The 18737-nt window shown below is 35.3% G+C and overlaps 2 protein-coding genes across 4 annotated transcripts in view; one reads left to right on the forward strand and one right to left on the reverse strand.

The window, feature by feature from the left end:
• LOC149803972 (FMRFamide-activated amiloride-sensitive sodium channel-like) overlaps window positions 1-1380 on the reverse strand; it is a 61040-nt gene extending 59660 nt beyond the window's left edge. Inside the window, exon 1 of the mRNA XM_089953814.1 lies at window positions 1041-1380. The gene's annotated coding sequence lies outside the window, so the exon portion shown is untranslated. The remainder of the gene's footprint in view (window positions 1-1040) is intronic.
• LOC149803970 (integrator complex subunit 13-like) overlaps window positions 1-18737 on the forward strand; it is a 281070-nt gene that overhangs the window by 145426 nt on the left and 116907 nt on the right. The window lies entirely within an intron of this gene.

Raw genomic sequence — 18737 nt, forward strand, 5'->3', positions numbered from 1 at the left:
GTTATGATTAGAAGGTCTGTTTTGAAAATTATAATATAAAATGTGGTAAACATCAGTTAGAGCCAGCATTTCATGGGGAATTTCCGATGTTCTGGAATCAGATCCATGTTGTTTACAAAACCGAAATCAATGATTCAGGTCATGTAGAAAATGAACATAATTCTGGTTGTTGTTGTTGTTGAAGGGTTTAACACCATTTTTTGGCACAAGATAGGCTATACATGGCAACCAGTATAAATGGTGGAGGAAGAACTTGGGGAAACCCAGAAAAGAACCACCAACCCATGAGAAGCTACTGGCAAGTTTTCTCATGTACCTACATTGGCCGAGCCCGAGACACGAACCCATGCAGACAGAGGTGGATGACAGTGATCTGTAATGGTGAGCGCATTAAACCACTCGGCCACTTGGAACCCCAACTTAATTCTGGACAGGGTCAAATCCAAAATACGATTATACATAGCATACAGTGAATAAAAATAACCCAACAAACAATGCAAATTAAATACACAAAACAATACCTCACTTTAATGTGATGTCATTTACAATACATCATTATGGTTTCAATGAACAGCTTCGTAAAGGAGTAGCAATGTTGTCTCTAACTGTGTCTTTTTTTCCACAGAAAATGAAACAACTCTTGCTTCAGTATCCATATATTGGAGAAGCAATTAACAAAGGTACATAAATGATTTTAATCATTGTGTTTTGTAATCTGTTTATGCCAGACAGTTGTACTGTGACAAAGTACTTTCAAAGGAATGACAAAGAATGAACAAAGTTGAAAGAAATGCTAATGCTGTATGTCTGTCTTTTTGTCTCAGGGTATTTATTTAAACAGATAGTCATTATCACAGCTGAAAATGTTTATCATTCATTGCAATTCTTAAAGAAAAATTAGTTTTTAATTAAGTTTTAGAAATCATAAACTTAATGAATTTGAACAAATTGTGATGAAATTATGTTTTAGAAAATTTGCTATGAACTATTCCAGATTTCAACTTTTAACCTCTGAATTTTGAAAAGTAATATTTTCTTACCTTTTGTTTCATTCCACATTGAAGGTTTATATGTATTCAGGAATAGAGAGCATATATAAAACTGTGTTGACTCATTCCATAGGAATAGAATCTCGACATAACACGATTAATCCATAGCTGCTCATGTCTATTTTGTGGATGATGACATGTTATTGTTCTGGCTTCAAGCATTTAACATGGTTCCCTTTCTCAGCCAAGGTGCAGATAGGATTCAGGTACAATTTGGAAAATGCCCAACAGACTTCTATGTATGATAATGCATGTAAACCATATATACTTGCTTATAAGTCGGGTCCAACTGCAGAGAGCATAGACCCTAATCTGCTATCACATAATGCGCTGGCAGATCTGGGTCTGTGTTGTTTGTTCTGCTAATAGCTCCAAACAAAACATATAGACCCGGATCTGCAAGTGTGATGGGAGATGGCAGATCTAGGTCTAAGCAGTTTGAAGTTGGATCTGACTTGTAAGCGAGTATGTATGGTAGTTACAACTGATTTTCCACTTGGTAATTAAAGACAGCTGTTTAAAGAAGGAAGCCCAGCTCATTAGTTACAAGAATCTATTATTACTACATCATATATAACAAATAGGTACTTGGGTCCCTTGAACAAACAAGCTTTCTGGAAACTTGTCATAACAGTTTTGTTTTCATTATATTGTTGTTAGATCATAAATGAAGACAGTGTGTCTTTGACAATAGACCTTTTTCAGGAAGTTGAATTTGGGTTTTTCCACTCCAATATTTAACGCATGCGCAATCAACTTAGGGCAACTTTTACGCGATTGTCATTAACAAAGTGTATGTTCATGAAGAAAGTTTCAAACAAATTTTTAAATGTTTGACATCTGTACACCCTTCAGAGAAATAGTGTGTTAAAAAATCATGAGTGAATAGTTCAGTAATCTGCCTAAAACAGAAAAGTAAATATGAGCACAACAAGCATCAGAGAGGACCAGGGCAGTGGACAGGATTTGTAGGCCCTAGGAAAAATTATCTAATAGGCCCTAATGAATCACAAATTGAAACAATGGTGGACCCTCTGACCGTTGTGGTCCCCCGGAATTTATCCTACCCAGTCCACGGTTCTGGATAGGACTTACAAAGTTGGAATATCTATTCTGAAAGGAAAGGGGTGGGTGGACAATTTTCCTATGTGACCAGAATTACAAATTGTACAAATCTGCGTGTATTTAGATGACTCTTCAAGACTATATCCTCGTGAAAACATGAGGACTTAAAAATCTCTTTGTTGCATACAATTAATTTCATAGTGGATGAATGCATACAGGTGAACACAGCATTATCAATGCCAACGTAATCAGATCCCAAACCCAATCCGAGAAGCCACACGAGTTACACATAGCTGATAGTACTGAGGCAAGTGGCCATTGCAGATGTATCGCCGGATGAGTTAACTCATCATTACTATCCATATTTGTTCAAGGAGTTCACAAACTAAGGAGAGAGACAGAGAGAAAGAGAGTAAATTCCTTAGCCAATCCAATGTATCATAAGCAGTTTTGGGATTCACATTCATTCCCATTTAATTTATTAACTAAATTTCAAATCTTTGAGGAATCTGCTTAATATGTGATGTGCCGCCTTTGGTGTTCATTGTTTGCTGCTAATTAGACAAGTTAACTTGCTTATTTTTGGATTATTCATTACCATGCAGTCATGGGGGGGATGGGGGCAGAGTTAAGATGAGAGTCATGATACAGTAACATAAAGCAATAGATACTCATTTATTGTTAAAAGTACTTGATGAAATTGTACAGTTCAACTCTTATACTTGTGGGCTGGCATATTATTGTTTACTACTATCTACGGTGACCTAAAATGACAAATGTTCTATTCATGTAATAAGTGTAGGTCACTCAAGTTGCCCTATGTCAAATGCGCATGACCATACCGGATGCAGCTCTGGGATAGGTTTGGCCGGCTAAAAATAGTAACTGAAAATGATCTATAGTTACTTGTGTACACACTAAAAATATGCCAATCATTTTGAGTGTTGGGAGTGCATGCATGAATAATGTTACACAATGTACACATCTGACACACCCTCAGCAGGCCTGGGGATGTAGCAAAGGCATGAGCATTGTTGCACGACATACTCACCTGGCACACCTCTGTGGGCCAGGCATGTAGCAAAGGCATGAGCATTGTTGCACGACATACTCACCTGGCACACCTCTGTGGGCCGGGGATGTAGCAAAGGCATGAGTATTGTTGCACGACATACTCACCTGGCACACACCTGTGGGCCTGGGATGTAGCAAAGGCATGAGTATTGTTGCACGACATACTCACCTGGCACACCTCTGTGGGCCTGGGATGTAGCAAAGGCATGAGTATTGTTGCATGACATACTCACCTGGCACACCTCTGTGGGCCTGGGATGTAGCAAAGGCATGAGTATTGTTGCACGACATACTCACCTGGCACACCTCTGTGGGCCTGGGATGTAGCAAAGGCATGAGTATTGTTGCACGACATACTCACCTGGCACACCTCTGTGGGCCTGGGATGTAGCAAAGGCATGAGTATTGTTGCACGACATACTCACCTGGCACACCACTGTGGGCCTGGGATGTAGCAAAGGCATGAGTATTGTTACACGACATACTCACCTGGCACACCTCTGTGGGCCTGGGATGTAGCAAAGGCATGAGTATTGTTGCACGACATACTCACCTGGCACACCTCTGTGGGCCTTGGATGTAGCAAAGGCATGAGTATTGTTGCACGACATACTCACCTGGCACACCTCTGTGGGCCTGGGATGTAGCAAAGGCATGAGTATTGTTGCACAACATACTCACCTGGCACACCCTCTGTGGGCCTGGGGATGTAGACAAGGCTCAATGTACCCAGCTGCATGTCATAAGAGATGATTTGGTGACCTTTTTGTACTGGGATGCATCTCATGATCAGTTTCTTGCCAAGAAGGTCTTCGACTTTTTAAACAATGATGTTGTTGCTGTTGTTATTGGGTTTAAAGCCATTTTTCTGCATAAGATAGGCTATATATGGCAGCCAGTATTAATGGTGGAGGAAGAACCCAGGAAAACCCCGGAAAGAACCACCGACCCACGAGAAGCTACCAGCAAGCTTTCTTGCATATCCACATTGGCTGAGCCCAAGACTAGAACCCACGCAGACAGAGGTGAGATGGCAGTGATCCATGACGGAGAGCGCTTTAGACCACTTGGCCACTCGGTGCCCCCAAACATATGAAAACAATGTGACTATATTTTATGGTCTTTGACCTTGTTTGTTATTATCTTTTATTTGTTGGTATTCTTTTAGATACCTATACTTATTTGGCACTATATAAAGCCTGGATTGTGTTGATGTGCCATTGAACCATATACATGTACATACATGCATACATACTGTACATAGATGTATATACCTACCCACATACTATGATATGTTGAGTGACCTAATGGTTAGAACATCCATCTTGGATGTGGGAAATCACGGGTTTGAACCCTGGCCAAGTCATACCAAAGACTTATAAAAATGGTACTAGCAGCTGCCTCGCTAGGCACTCATTGTCAGCATTAAGAGGTTAGTGGCACTCATGCATTAAGAGGTTAGTGTTAGGAATGATCGATCTGGTGTCAGTATAATGTGACTGGGCAGGACATCGTGCTACATGTCTGTGGCATGATGCCCCAATGCTAGGCATCACTATAAGCTGCTACACCTCAGACATCATAGCGATATGACTGATTTTTTTAAAAACTATGTTAAAAAACCAAATCAAACACACTCACGCATCATTTGTTGAGAAATGGTTTTAAACTGAAAACAACAACTTATTTGCTTACTTACCTACCTACCTTCACACCTACCTACCTACCTACCTATGTTTCCATTCAGCTAACCGGTCCTGTTTCTCCTTGCCAACCTAGCACTTTCCCCCTCCCCCACAGTAAAATTAAAAATTTAATTTCCAAAACTGATTTATACATGTAATTAACTTGTTTAACCAGCATTTGAAGCACATTATATATATATATATATATATATATATATATATATATATATATATATATATATATATATATAGTACATAAAAAGAAAATTAAAAAAAGTCCTGATTTACCCTAATTCTGAAACTATTGTAATAGGAGACCCATTTTTTTGCCCTACCTACCTACTTACTTACCTGCTTATTTACACACTTAGTGTATTCTTCAAACTGTGCACTATAATTGGGAGCTGTCTGTGAATGTGTACAGTGGCATTAGAATTTCAATCCCTCCCCAGGCGGTAGAGCTTGGGGATGGAGACGCTTTAATAGACATGTCAGCTAATTTGCCAATTCCATGTCTTTGCTAATTTGGCAATTTCACTGATGCTAAGTTCAAATGTTTGGAAACTCAGACATTTTTATCAGTATGTTTGTGTATGCATATTTGTGCTTATATGTGTGTGTTTGTGTGTGTGTGTGTATATATATATATATATATATATATATATATATATATATATATATATTAATGGGATAGTAAAGTAGCACCTGTACTGAAGGGATAGTAAAGAAGTACTAGAGACAGTAACAGAGGTACTGGTACTTAGAAATAGTAGAGGAAGCACTAGTATTGAAGAGATAGGAAAGGAAGTGCTAGTATTGAAGAGATAGCAAAGAAAGTACTAATATTGAAAAGATAGTAAAGGAAGTACTAGTACTTAGAAATAGTAAAGGAAGCACCAGTTTTAAAGAGGTAAAGGAAGTACTAGTATTGAAGAGATATTAAAGGAAGTACTAGCATTGAAGAGATAGTAAAGGAAGTACTAGTATTGATAAAAGAGTAAAGGAATTACTAGTACTTAGAGATAGTACAGGAAGCACTAGTATTAAAGAGATAGTAAAAGAAGTACTAGTATTGAAAAGATAGTAAAGGAAGTACTAATATTTAAAAGATAGTAAAGGAAGCACTAGGAACACAATCAGTAGATAATACAGAAAAATGAGGAAGAATATACTTAAGATGTTCAAATGAAAAGGAGGAAAAGGTACACATTTTTTTCAAAAGCGAATGAAGACTGAATTCAGCCCCAATAAAGGTCTGTTAAAACCCATGGTGATACACCACATCCCAATATAGGTTTATTAAACCTGGGATGATACACCATATCCCAATAAAGGTCTATCATAACCCTAGGAGTTGTTGTTGTTGTAGGGTTTAATGCCATTTTTCAGCACACGAAGGCTATACATGGCAGCCAGTATTAATGGTAGAGGAAGAACCCAGGAAATCCCCCGGAATGAACCACCAACCCACAAGAAGCTACTGGCAAGCTTTCTCATATACCCACATTGGCTGAATCTGAGATTTGAACCAAAGCAGACAGAGGAGAGGTCAGTGATCAGTAACGGAGAGCGCTTTAGACCACTCTGCCACTCAGGGTCCCAAAACCCATAGTAATATACCATATCCCAATATAGGTGTATTAGAACCTATGGTGATATACCATATCCCAATACAGTCCAGGAAAATCATGGTGATACCGTAGAACCCATCTTGAAAGACCATCCCTTCTGCTAAATAATAATGGCCTCTCAAGACGGTCTCTCATGACAGGTTATAACACTATATAATGAATAAATCAATGCATTGAGGATTTGGTCTCCCAAGACAGGTGGTCTCTCATAGCAGTGGTCTTTCAAGACAGGTTTTACTGTACATATATTTAAGCTTATTTGTATTTAAAATAGATATCCCAAACATCTGTTTCTTGTATTGATTATGGCATAATTGTGTAAGGTTATTAACTTCTATACAGGAATGGACAAATCATTTTGTCACTTAAACAAGAATTCCCCAGGAGAGATATGTTTTATAATTTCTTATTCTATAGAGTTTAGGATTGCAGACTTCATGTGTATATCAGTATACAGAGGAAATGGTGTTTATCAATATTAAGAGGAAATGGTGTACATCATTATACAGCAGAAGACTTGATGTGTATATCAGTATACAGAGGAAGACTTTATGTGTATATCAGTATACAGAGGAAGACTTTATGTGTATATCAGTATACAGAGGAAGACTTTATGTGTATATCAGTATACAGAGGAAGACTTTATGTGTATATTAGTATACAGAGGAAGTCTTAATGTGTATATCAGTATACAGAGGAAGTCTTAATGTGTATATCATTATACAGAGAAAGACTTGATGAGTGTATAAATATACAGAGGAAGAATTATGTATACATCAATATAAAGAGAAAGACTTGATGTATATATCCATATACAGAGAAAGACTTGATGTGTATATCAGTATACAGAGGAAGACTTGATGTGTATATCAGTATACAGAGGAAGATTTGATGTGTATATCAGTATACAGAGGAAGTCCTAATGTGTATATCATTATACAGAGAAAGACTTGATGTGTGTATCAATATACAGACGAAGAATTATGTATACGTCGATATAAAGAGAAAGGGGCCCCGAGTGGCCGAGTGGTCTAAAGCGCTCTCCGTTACGGATCACTGCCATCTCACCTCTGTCTGCGTAGGTTCGAGTCTCGGATTCGGCCAATGTGGGTATGTAAGAAAGCTTGCCAGTAGCTTCTCGAGGGTCGGTGGTTCTTTCCAGGGATTTCCTGGGTTCTTCCTCCACCATTAATACTGGCCGCCATGTATAGCTTATCTTGTGCTGAAAAATGGCGTTAAACCCTGCAACAACAACAACAATATAAAGAGAAAGACTTGATGTATATATCTGTATACAGAGAAAGACTTGATGTGTATATCAGTATACAGAGGAAGATTTGATGTGTATATCAGTATACAGAGGAAGTCTTAATGTGTATATCATTATACAGAGAAAGACTTGATGTGTGTATAAATATACAGAGGAAGAATTATGTGTACATCAGTATAAAGAGAAAGACTTGATGTATATATCCGTATACAGAGAAAGACTTGATGTGTATATCAGTATACAGAGGAAGACTTTATGTGTATATTAGTATACAGAGGAAGTCTTAATGTGTATATCATTATACAGAGAAAGACTTGATGTGTGTATAAATATACAGATGAAGAATTGATGTCTATATCAGTATACAGAGGAAAACTTGATGTTTATATCAGTATACAGAGGAAGTCTTAATGTGTATATTAGTATACAGAGAAAGACTTGATGTGTGTATAAATATACAGATGAAGAATTGATGTCTATATCAATATAAAGAGGAAGAGTTGATGTGTATATCAGCATACAGAGAAAGACTTGATGTGTATATCAGTATACAGAGAAAGACTTGATGTGTATATCAGTATACAGAGGAAGTCTTAATGTGTATATCATTATACAGAGAAAGACTTGATGTGTGCATAAATATACAGAGGAAGAATTATGTGTATATCAGTATAAAGAGAAAGACTTGATGTATATATCCGTATACAGAGAAAGACTTGATGTGTATATCAGTATACAGAGGAAGATTTGATGTGTATATCAGTATACAGAAGAAGTCTTAATGTGTATATCATTATACAGAGAAAGACTTGATGTGTGTATAAATATACAGAGGAAGAATTATGTGTACATCAGTATAAAGAGAAAGATTTGATGTATATATCCGTATACAGAGAAAGACTTGATGTGTATATCAGTATACAGAGGAAGACTTTATGTGTATATTAGTATACAGAGGAAGTCTTAATGTGTATATCATTATACAGAGAAAGACTTGATGTGTGTATAAATATACAGATGAAGAATTGATGTCTATATCAGTATACAGAGGAAAACTTGATGTTTATATCAGTATACAGAGGAAGTCTTAATGTGTATATCAGTATACAGAGAAAGACTTGATGTGTGTATAAATATACAGATGAAGAATTGATGTCTATATCAGTATACAGAGGAAAACTTGATGTTTATATCAGTATACAGAGGAAGTCTTAATGTGTATATCATTATACAGAGAAAGACTTGATGTGTGTATAAATATACAGATGAAGAATTGATGTCTATATCAGTATACAGAGGAAAACTTGATGTGTATATCAGTATACAGAGGAAGTCTTAATGTGTATATCATTATATTGAGAAAGACTTGATGTGTGTCTAAATATACAGAGGAAGTCTTAATGTGTATATCAGTATACAGAGAAAGACTTGATGTGTATATAAATATACAGAGGAAGAATTATGTGTACATCAGTATACAGAGGAAAACTTGATGTTTCTATCAGTATACAGAGGAAGTCTTGGTGTGTATATCATTATACAGAGAAAGCCTTGGTTTGCACATAAATATACAGAGGAAGAACTGATGTGTACGTCAATATAAAGAAGAAGACTTGATGTTTATATCAATATACAGAAGATTTGAAGTGCATATAAATATACAGAGGAAGACTTGATGTGTACATCATTATGCAGAGAAAGAATTGATTTGTTTATCAATATACAGAGGAAACAAGATGTATATATATAAACACAGAAAAAGGAAAAAATGTATGGTTTGTAGTCCCTACAAATTTATCTTTTTCAAGAGGAGAACCATGGTAGTTGTTTAACAGCCCTTAATGATGATGTTGTTGTTGTTGTTGTTGTAGTTTTTAACGCCATTTTTCAGCACACGATATGCTATACATGGCAGCCAGTATTAATGGTTAGGAAGAACCCATGAAAACCCTGGAAAGAACCACCGACCCACGAGAAGCTACTGGCAAGCTTTCTCACATATCCATATTGGCTGAATCTGCTTTAATGATGTAACAACCTGTATGATACAATGTATGATTAGGTCAAAACAGTTGATATAATTGTATAATATGGGATTTCAGTTAGGGTCTGGTAATGATGATGCTTAAGGATACATTTATATCATTTGGGGCTGATAGTGACTAGGAAGCAGTTTTATCACTAGGGACTGGAAATGGCTGTGACTAAAGATACAGTTCTATCATTAGGGGCTGGTAATGACTGCTTAAGGATAAAGTTATATCATTAGGGGCTGGCAATGGCTTTATTTAAGGATACAGCTATATCATTAGGGGCTGATAATGAATATGCTTATGGATACAGCTATATTATTAGGGGTTGATAATGAATATGCTTATAGATACAGCTATATGATTAGGACTGATAATGAATATGCTTAAGGATACAGTTATATCATCAGGGGCTTCTTATGTTGCAAACCACTTGTGAATCAAAACAAATTTTTAATAAAGAAAACTCAAAGGAATCTGACAAAATTATTCCCAGCTACAACAACAAAAAACAACAAAAGGATGAGAAAAAAAAACATGTTTTACAAATCCTTCAAGCAAATAAACATGTAACATTTCAGAAACCATGATGTTCAATTAAACAACCTGTGGCCTTGATCTTTTGACCACTACATGCCATGTAATGTCCCTCTTTTCACAACAGGTCTGGCAGTACAACTGACATTTATCATGCAACCGAATTATAATGCGGAAGTGAAGTGTATATATACCGTACTGTGTATGGTTGCTGATGCCAGGTCCAGTTGACTCAGATCTACTCTCGTAAATTGCTCTTGCAGATCAGGGTTCATATTGCTAAGTCTATGAAGTTTGCCGTTGCATCCAACTTGTACACGATTATATGTGAGCATTATTTGAAATTTACTCTGGAGTTTGATTCTCTTAACCTCAGTTAAATAGGAATCCTAACCCAAAATACCGAGTTTAATTTACATTCAGGAATAAATTGAAGTCGAGGCAATTAAATTTGAATAGAACAATAGACAATGAAATATTTATATAGATATTGCCATCACTGTTTTTATGTTTAAGAAAGTAAATGGCATGTGGATAAAAGTTACTCAGAAATTGATACTGCACATTACGTGTCTGTTAATTTCTTGTTCTGTATGACTTTGCTGATGTAAAATATTCACTAGATTGATTGCGGTTAAACACAGAATAAATCCCAGATTGCACACATTGCCTATGTTTTCTTGCGATGGACATTGTCTATCATTAGGAGGTTAGATTACCCAAAGGAAGCAACACACTAACTCATAATTCAACAGATTTTGCTGTGTCATAAGGGTTGCAATAGCAACATTCATACATATTTTGATTAGTTCTAAGTTTGAACCCTGGCCAGGCAAACTGGATTGGCTGCCGTTGTTTTACTATACAAGGCATTTAAACTCCGATTGCCTTGGTACTATAAAGCCTTGAATGTCTTGATGTACCATTGTATCTTGCCACAATGCCCTTAACTCCCATTGCTTTGGTACTATTAAGCCTTGAAGGCCTTGATGTGCCATTGTGTGTCTCAACACAAGGCCCTTAACTCCCATTGCCTTGGAACTATAAAGCCTTGAATGTCTTGATGTGCCATTTTGTCTCTACACAAGGCCCTTAACTCCCATTCTTTGATACTATATAACCTTGAAATGTCTTGATGTGCCATTAAACACCTGACACTAGTAATTTGAAAGCGCATCAGATTGTTGTTATTCCCTGTTTTACAGCATAAATATGCACTTGCTCAATGGAGTTATTCACAGGTTTCAACATGTGCTAAACAGTTGGTCTGGTAGAAACATATATTACAAATTTCCCAAGCAGTGTGATTAATGCTAATCTTTGGCATTTTTTTTTCTTTGCCAACTTTTGATTGTTGTAGTCTTTTTTATGGCTGGCATGTACATAAAAAGTTTTTTATAGCCTTTCAGAGGATGATAAAGGGTTGTAAGAAAGTCGTGCATTGCTGTGCAGTCATAATTCTCTTGATAATCCTCAGCAGTCCATTTTCAGCATAAAGGTGTTTTGTACTGATAGTATTATAAGAAAATGGTAACATCTTTCCAGGACTGTAATGAAACATTTTTAACTATTACCATGTGTACATGGTTATATGATGGATCCAAATATAGACCTTGATCTGCCATCATATAATGTGCAAGCAGATTGAGATCTTTGTTGCATTTTTCCTGTTAATTAGTGCTAACAAGCTGTATAGACCCAGAGCTGCTGGTGTATCATGCAGGCAGATTGAAATCTGTGTTGTTTATTCTACTGATCACTCCAAACAAGCCAAACAAGCTGTATAGACCTAGGCCTGCTAGCATATGGTGCAGGCAGATTGAGATCTGTGTTGTTTATTCCACTGATTACTCCTAACAAGCTGTACAGACTCGGAGCTGCTGGCATATGGTGCAGGCAGGTTGAGATCTGTGCTGTACTGTGAGACACAGAGCTGCTGTCATGTGGTGCAGGCAGGTTGAGATTTGTGTTGTACAGACACAGAGCTGCTGGCATTTGGTGCAGACTGGTTGAGATCTATGTTATATAGACTTAGAGCTGCTCTCATGTAATGCAATGGCATATCTGGGTCTTTGCAGTTTTTATTTGGATCCAACTTGTATGCAGGTATTGATGGGAGTTCAACAAAACATTTTCATGTAGAACTTTATGTGGGACATTCAATAAATATATTTGAAGTTTTGCCAACTCAATATTTTATTTAAAACCTTACAGTTTAACTTGAAGAATGTGAAAACTTCTTTTTGCACAAAACCCAGATTCCTGCAAAGTTAACAACAATTTGCAACTTGGAGTTCTGGCTATTGTTAATACATCGCTTAATCATAAAACTTTGCTTAAGATTTTGAGCAATAAATGTTACTCAGACTTGAAAATACTTAAAATGTACAAAATGCAATTGTTTAATTAATCAGAATATTTTCAAGTAAGATATTGGGGTCAAGATTTATGATGGCGAGACCAGACATGAAAATCTTACTCAGAATGCAACCTTTTGATTTCTAAGAATACAGTGATGTAAGACTTTGAGTGAGTATCGACCATTCCATTAGGGTTTTAATGGGCGTAACCATATGTGTATCACCTGATATTCTACTGCCTACTATGATAGCTATATTCATGCACATTTAATGTAAATATCATTTATTTGTACAAACATTTAGGTTAACAGAGCATGTCAGTGAAAACAGTATTTAGCGAACTGACTGCCCTAAGTTTCATTGCTGTTATAATTGGTTCATTTTTATGCCAAGGTTGTAATTCAGGACTAAGTTGGTATTTTCCTCAGGTATTTATTTCATAGTTCTAAAGTTGAATTATTTAAACAATTTGTCTTTAAAACAAATTTTTGTTGAGGGGGGGAGTTAGCAACTAAAAAAGTTAATCGTTTTCATACCTATGCTTTCACTCGTATATTTTTTATGTACTTATTTTCATATATTTCTATGAGAATATCACAAATGTTGGTACATAAAAGAAAATTATACACTGATAAATAAACACACAGATGAATGAATTAAATAATTATTAGTTTCAATAAAACATTACATTCATTAATTATCAAATAAATTCAGTTCTATTTATTCATTTATCGATGAATGTAAAAAAAAATTTGCCTTATGGTTTAAAACCTGTACATCAATATGCCTATTGCAGACTTCAGTTACATCTGTACGATCCACTTTTTCATTTTCAATCAAATTCATATATTGAATTAGTAATTATAATGGTAATTATTTATTTGTTTAAAACAGTATGAAATAAAAGCATTACTTCTTCCAACAAATATCTTATGTTACAAAATCATTAAAAAAATAAGTTGACATTTAAAATATGTTTTCTTGATAATATTATAGCAAGTGCTTTTTCAAATTTGCAAGAAAAGGAGAAAAGTAATCAATTATTCACACAGACACACACACACACACACACACACACACACACACACACACACACACATTATTTTAGATTGTGATTAACTGCTCTGGTGGTCTAGTGGTTAGAACATCATCCTCGGATGCGGGAGGTTGTGGGTTCGATTCCCTGCCAAGTCATACCAAAGACTTACAAAAATGGTACTAACAGCTGCCTCGCTTGGCGCTCAGCATTAAGAGGTTAGTGTTAGGACTGGTTGGCCTGGTGTCAGGATAATGTGACTGGGTGGGACATCATGCTACATGTCTGCGGCATGAAGCCCCAGTGATAGACATCACTATAAACTGTCACATTGCAGACATCGTAGCAATATGTCTGAAAAATTGTTAAAGCTACATTAAAAATCCAAATCACACACACTAGGTTGTGATTACATATCAGAAAGGTAAACAATAAAACCTTCAAATGTTGTTGTTGTTGTAGTGTTTAACGCCATTTTTCAGCACACGATAGGCTATACATGGCAGCCTGTATTAATGGTGGAGGAAGAACCCGGGAAAACCCCGGAAAGAACCACCAAGCCACGAGAAGCTCCTGGCAAGCTTTCTCACATATCCACATTAGCCGAATCTGAGACTTGAACCCACGTAGACAGAGGTGAGATGGCAGTGATCCATAACGAAGAGCGCTTTAGACCACTCGGCCACTCGGGGCCCCCACCTTCAAATGTATAAATGTATGATTTTCCAATTACTTAAGCATCTCGGTCTCATTTTCCTATAATAACAATTTGTCAAATTTCAAAACAAAATTCTTCTGCAAGTTAAAATTGGACTTCTTTTAAATGAAATTTCTTTCTTCGTTTCATTTAAATAGACCATAATTGCTCAGATTGTGTGGACACAAGGATCCTAGTGTGTACTATTTTTTACTAGATTCTGATGTAGCTATTTTCTTTAGTGTTTAAGAGTTTACATTACAAAATTTATGTGGAAATAATGTTTCAGTAGTATTTGAAAGTATACATTCCAAAATTTATGTGGAAATAAAGTTTCAGTAGTATTTGAGAGTGTATGCAGGGTCCATCAAATGACAGAAATTTTAAAGTCATTGTTAAAGCCTCTAGAACGAGAGAAAATTTTAAGTTCTAGTTACGGTCCCTAGAATGAGAGAAATTTGTAATTCTGTGACTTGTATCCTTTTTGGGAGTACACATTTTGGCATATCACAGTCACATATCATAGCCACACCCCTGTGTCAAGGTCAGATTCAATCATGGTAAGGAAAATGTGATTCTCTGACTTGTAACGGTGTTTAGAGATTAACTTCTGAACCAGTGAAGATATTTTAATGAAATTTTGACCACTAATGTATGTTTTGTATATAGACAAAGTGTTGCATTTCATAGCCTTGACCCCTATCTCAAGGTGAAGGGCAAAGCAAGAGAAAATGTCAATCTGATTTGTATCTTTGTCTGGAAATTCTATGACTCGACCCTTTCCTAGAATATAACTTTTGAACCACTGAAGATATTTGAATTAAAACTTGAATAAGATGTATATCCTGACTGGACAGTGTGTCACGTACCATAGCCATGACCATCAAGGTCAGTGTCCTGGCAGGGGAAAATATAAACCAGTATTTCTATTCATATGCAGCTATACATTGTATGCCCAAAAATAAGGTATTTTAACAAAACTAACCTTTTATATATATTGTTTCCTTAGCGGCTCATGTATTCAGTTATACATACTGCCTTGATAGGTCAAGGTCACAACACATAATAATTTAAGTCAGTGTTTTTGTATATTTTGATGAAAAAATCTTTTTTACCCAGATTCATACCGTATCATGCAGTAGTCAAGTTTCATAGGTCATGGTCAGTAATATACCATATTGTTACTCATGTTCATATTTCTCAATGCCACATTGATCAATGCTGTCATCCCTCACTTAATTAAATGTGGCTGTTTATTTGTTAATAACATAACAAGTACATGTAATCTAAATTAAAGGCAGAGTTTTTTTTAAAGAATCTTTAGAACAGAAACATATTTTTCATGTTAGAAAATTATATTGATAGCAGTTTGTTAATAATATGCATTCATAATATAAAAATGAATTAAATTTAATATAAAAATTAATTAAATTTAATATAAAAATTAATTAATTTTAAAATGGGGACACTGGCCACGTTCTCATCCTTATTTAAAAAGTGTTACATGTAAACTTTCAATAGTTTTTCTCATAACCATCTTCTATAACAGTATCATGAGATAATAATAATAATAATAATAATAATAATAATAATAATAATATTAATATTAAAAATAATAATAATAATGGTAAAAGCACTAGGATATTGTGATGCAGTCTGTCAATGCATCCTGGCATTAAGTACTTTCCAGTTCTTACAAATGATACAAATCCATCATCAAATATGGCCATCATTGCTAAAACAAGAAAAACATTTACAATGACTGAACAGATTAAGGTCAAATTTGACAAAGTTTTATGACATAAAAAACTTTAAAACTTAACAATGCTTATCTGTAATTAAAATATGGCCTCCATTGCCAAAAATATAAAAACCTGTCAATTGTCCCTCAACAATTGCTATTTTCAATTTCTCGAAAACCTTTTGACCATTTTCAACCTATCTTGACACAAAACATTGTGGTATGAAGGCATTTAAGTTTTCTACAAGGGTTGCCATTCTGCAATCAAATATGGTCACTGCTAATAAAAATATAAAACCATTAGTTGATATTTTTTCCAAAACCACTAAACAGAATCATGGCATGAAGTCCTTTATGCTTGATACAAATGATACTGATCAGCCATTGTTGCTATAAATAGAAAGCCTTGAATTGATTTCTTCTCCAAAACCGCTCAGTACAATTTGACCAGAACATGGCAAAAAAAGCATCCTGTCATAAGGACCATTAGTTTTAATTAAAATGGTACCAGTCTGCCATTGCATTAACTTTAATTCAAACAGTGCCAGTCTACCATCACATTAATTATTATTCAAAAGGTGTCAATATGCAATCAAATTAATTTTAATTCAAATGGTACCAGTCTGACATCACATTAACTTTAATTTTAGTTTAAGTGGTACCAGTCTGCCATCAAATTAATTTAATTCAAAAATGGTGCTTGGAGTCTGCCATCACAATAATTTAAATTCAAACAGTGCCTGGAGTCTGCCATCACAATAATTTAAATTCAAATGGTGCCTGGAGTCTACCATCACAATAATTTAAATTCAAATGGTGGCTGCCGTCAAATATTGCTGTGAATACTAAAAGTAGAAAAGCCTTCACTAACTTCTGATGAATAAGAGCTTAACAGAATTTGACCAAATTTAAATATGGCTGCCATTACTAAAAGCTGTAAAAACATTTACACAACTTAAATTATCCCCCTAGAATACAAACTATTATGGGATATAGATCTTTCAAAATGGAAAAATTATGCTATTTTGCATGAAACTTGAAACATGGGATAAACTTTACTGGAGAAATTTCAAGATAAATCATTCACTTGACCCAGATTTCATGGCCAGCCGTTATGACCTTTGGCTTTTAAGCTGATGTCAGGTAAGCATTTTCATCCTCACTTGGACTCTTGTTGTTGTTGTTGTTATGATTATTATTATTATGATTATTATTATTATTATTATTTTATATATTTTATTTTATCATTGGTTACCATCTGGATAATGTAAGCTTGTATCAAAATATTGGGCATGGAGGAATGCCACATTTGCACAGTTGGCTTGAATTTATACCATATTAAATAATGAAGGATTGTCTCTTAAAATATTACAAATTTATTTTCATTCAGCATGATCTTTTGACTTGATAATAAACAGATTTGTGTGTATCATTTGGAATGCGTAATACAATTCTTATTTGACTTGTAACAAAGAATGTGAAATACAGTCAACATTTATAACTTTAAAACTTAGTATATGAGTGAGGATAATGGTAATAATAACTATCGTGTCAGCTGGAAGCTTAATGCCAGCTTTTCCAAGAACTGCTATATTGTGAGACTGTTATTAGCCTCGTGTGCATGCCATGGAACAGCTCTTTACTCAAAAGGGCAGTTTAATTAGTTTTCAAGAAAATATATGAATGGGGCATATTAGTTTGCACACAATATGCTGTCAGGTTCTATCCTTTTGACAATAATGAAATACCTTCGTTATTGCTGAATGTACAAGTCTGCTTGATATGGAACCCCTTTTATTATAAAGCATTATGGGGTGGTTCTTTGTTAATAGTCAGTTCAACTTTATCAGATCTCATCTTACCCTACTATAATGTTTATAGGCAAAATAAAATATTTTTTTCTTCTTACTTAATACTGCAGAATAATAGGATGATCTTATGTCCCGACTGTCAACATTTTGATTATGGTACAAAATGATGGAAATATTGAGTTAGTTATCCCGTAATGCAATGCTAAATTTTCCATCCTGTCTGACTGGTGAGACAATGATGTGTAATTTATGCCTTGCGATGATTGCAAAAATAAGTAGCCAGATGTGCATTCCACATGATTATTGAAAACTGTTATTGAAATTATTGCACTTTTGAAGCCATATTACAGGTCTCTCTCTCATCCGCTCACATATATCTGATGTCTGTGCACAAACATTTGCATCAATTTCCATTACAAAGATAATGTCTTGTACGGTACAGACTTTTCTATCTGACAGTTCCTTCATATTACCTTCCCCTGTCTTCTTTGTGTCACTAAACATCCACAATTAAGAAGCTGATTACAGGTACTAATTTTTCATATGTCTGATATGAGAAGGACTGAATAAAACAGGACATGCTGTGAACACTTATCTGGTCAAAGTGGTTAGAGTATCAGCTTTGGATGCAAGAGGTCATGGGTTCAATCCCCAGCTGAGTCAAACAAAAGAATTATAAAAAATTGTACTAGCAGCATGATGCCCCAGTGCTAGACATCACTATAAACTGCCACACTGCAGACATCATAGT

The sequence above is a fragment of the Sinohyriopsis cumingii genome, chromosome 3 (genome assembly GCF_028554795.1).
Source record: "Sinohyriopsis cumingii isolate HCF-2022 chromosome 3, ASM2855479v2, whole genome shotgun sequence".
Taxonomy (NCBI): domain Eukaryota; kingdom Metazoa; phylum Mollusca; class Bivalvia; order Unionida; family Unionidae; genus Sinohyriopsis; species Sinohyriopsis cumingii.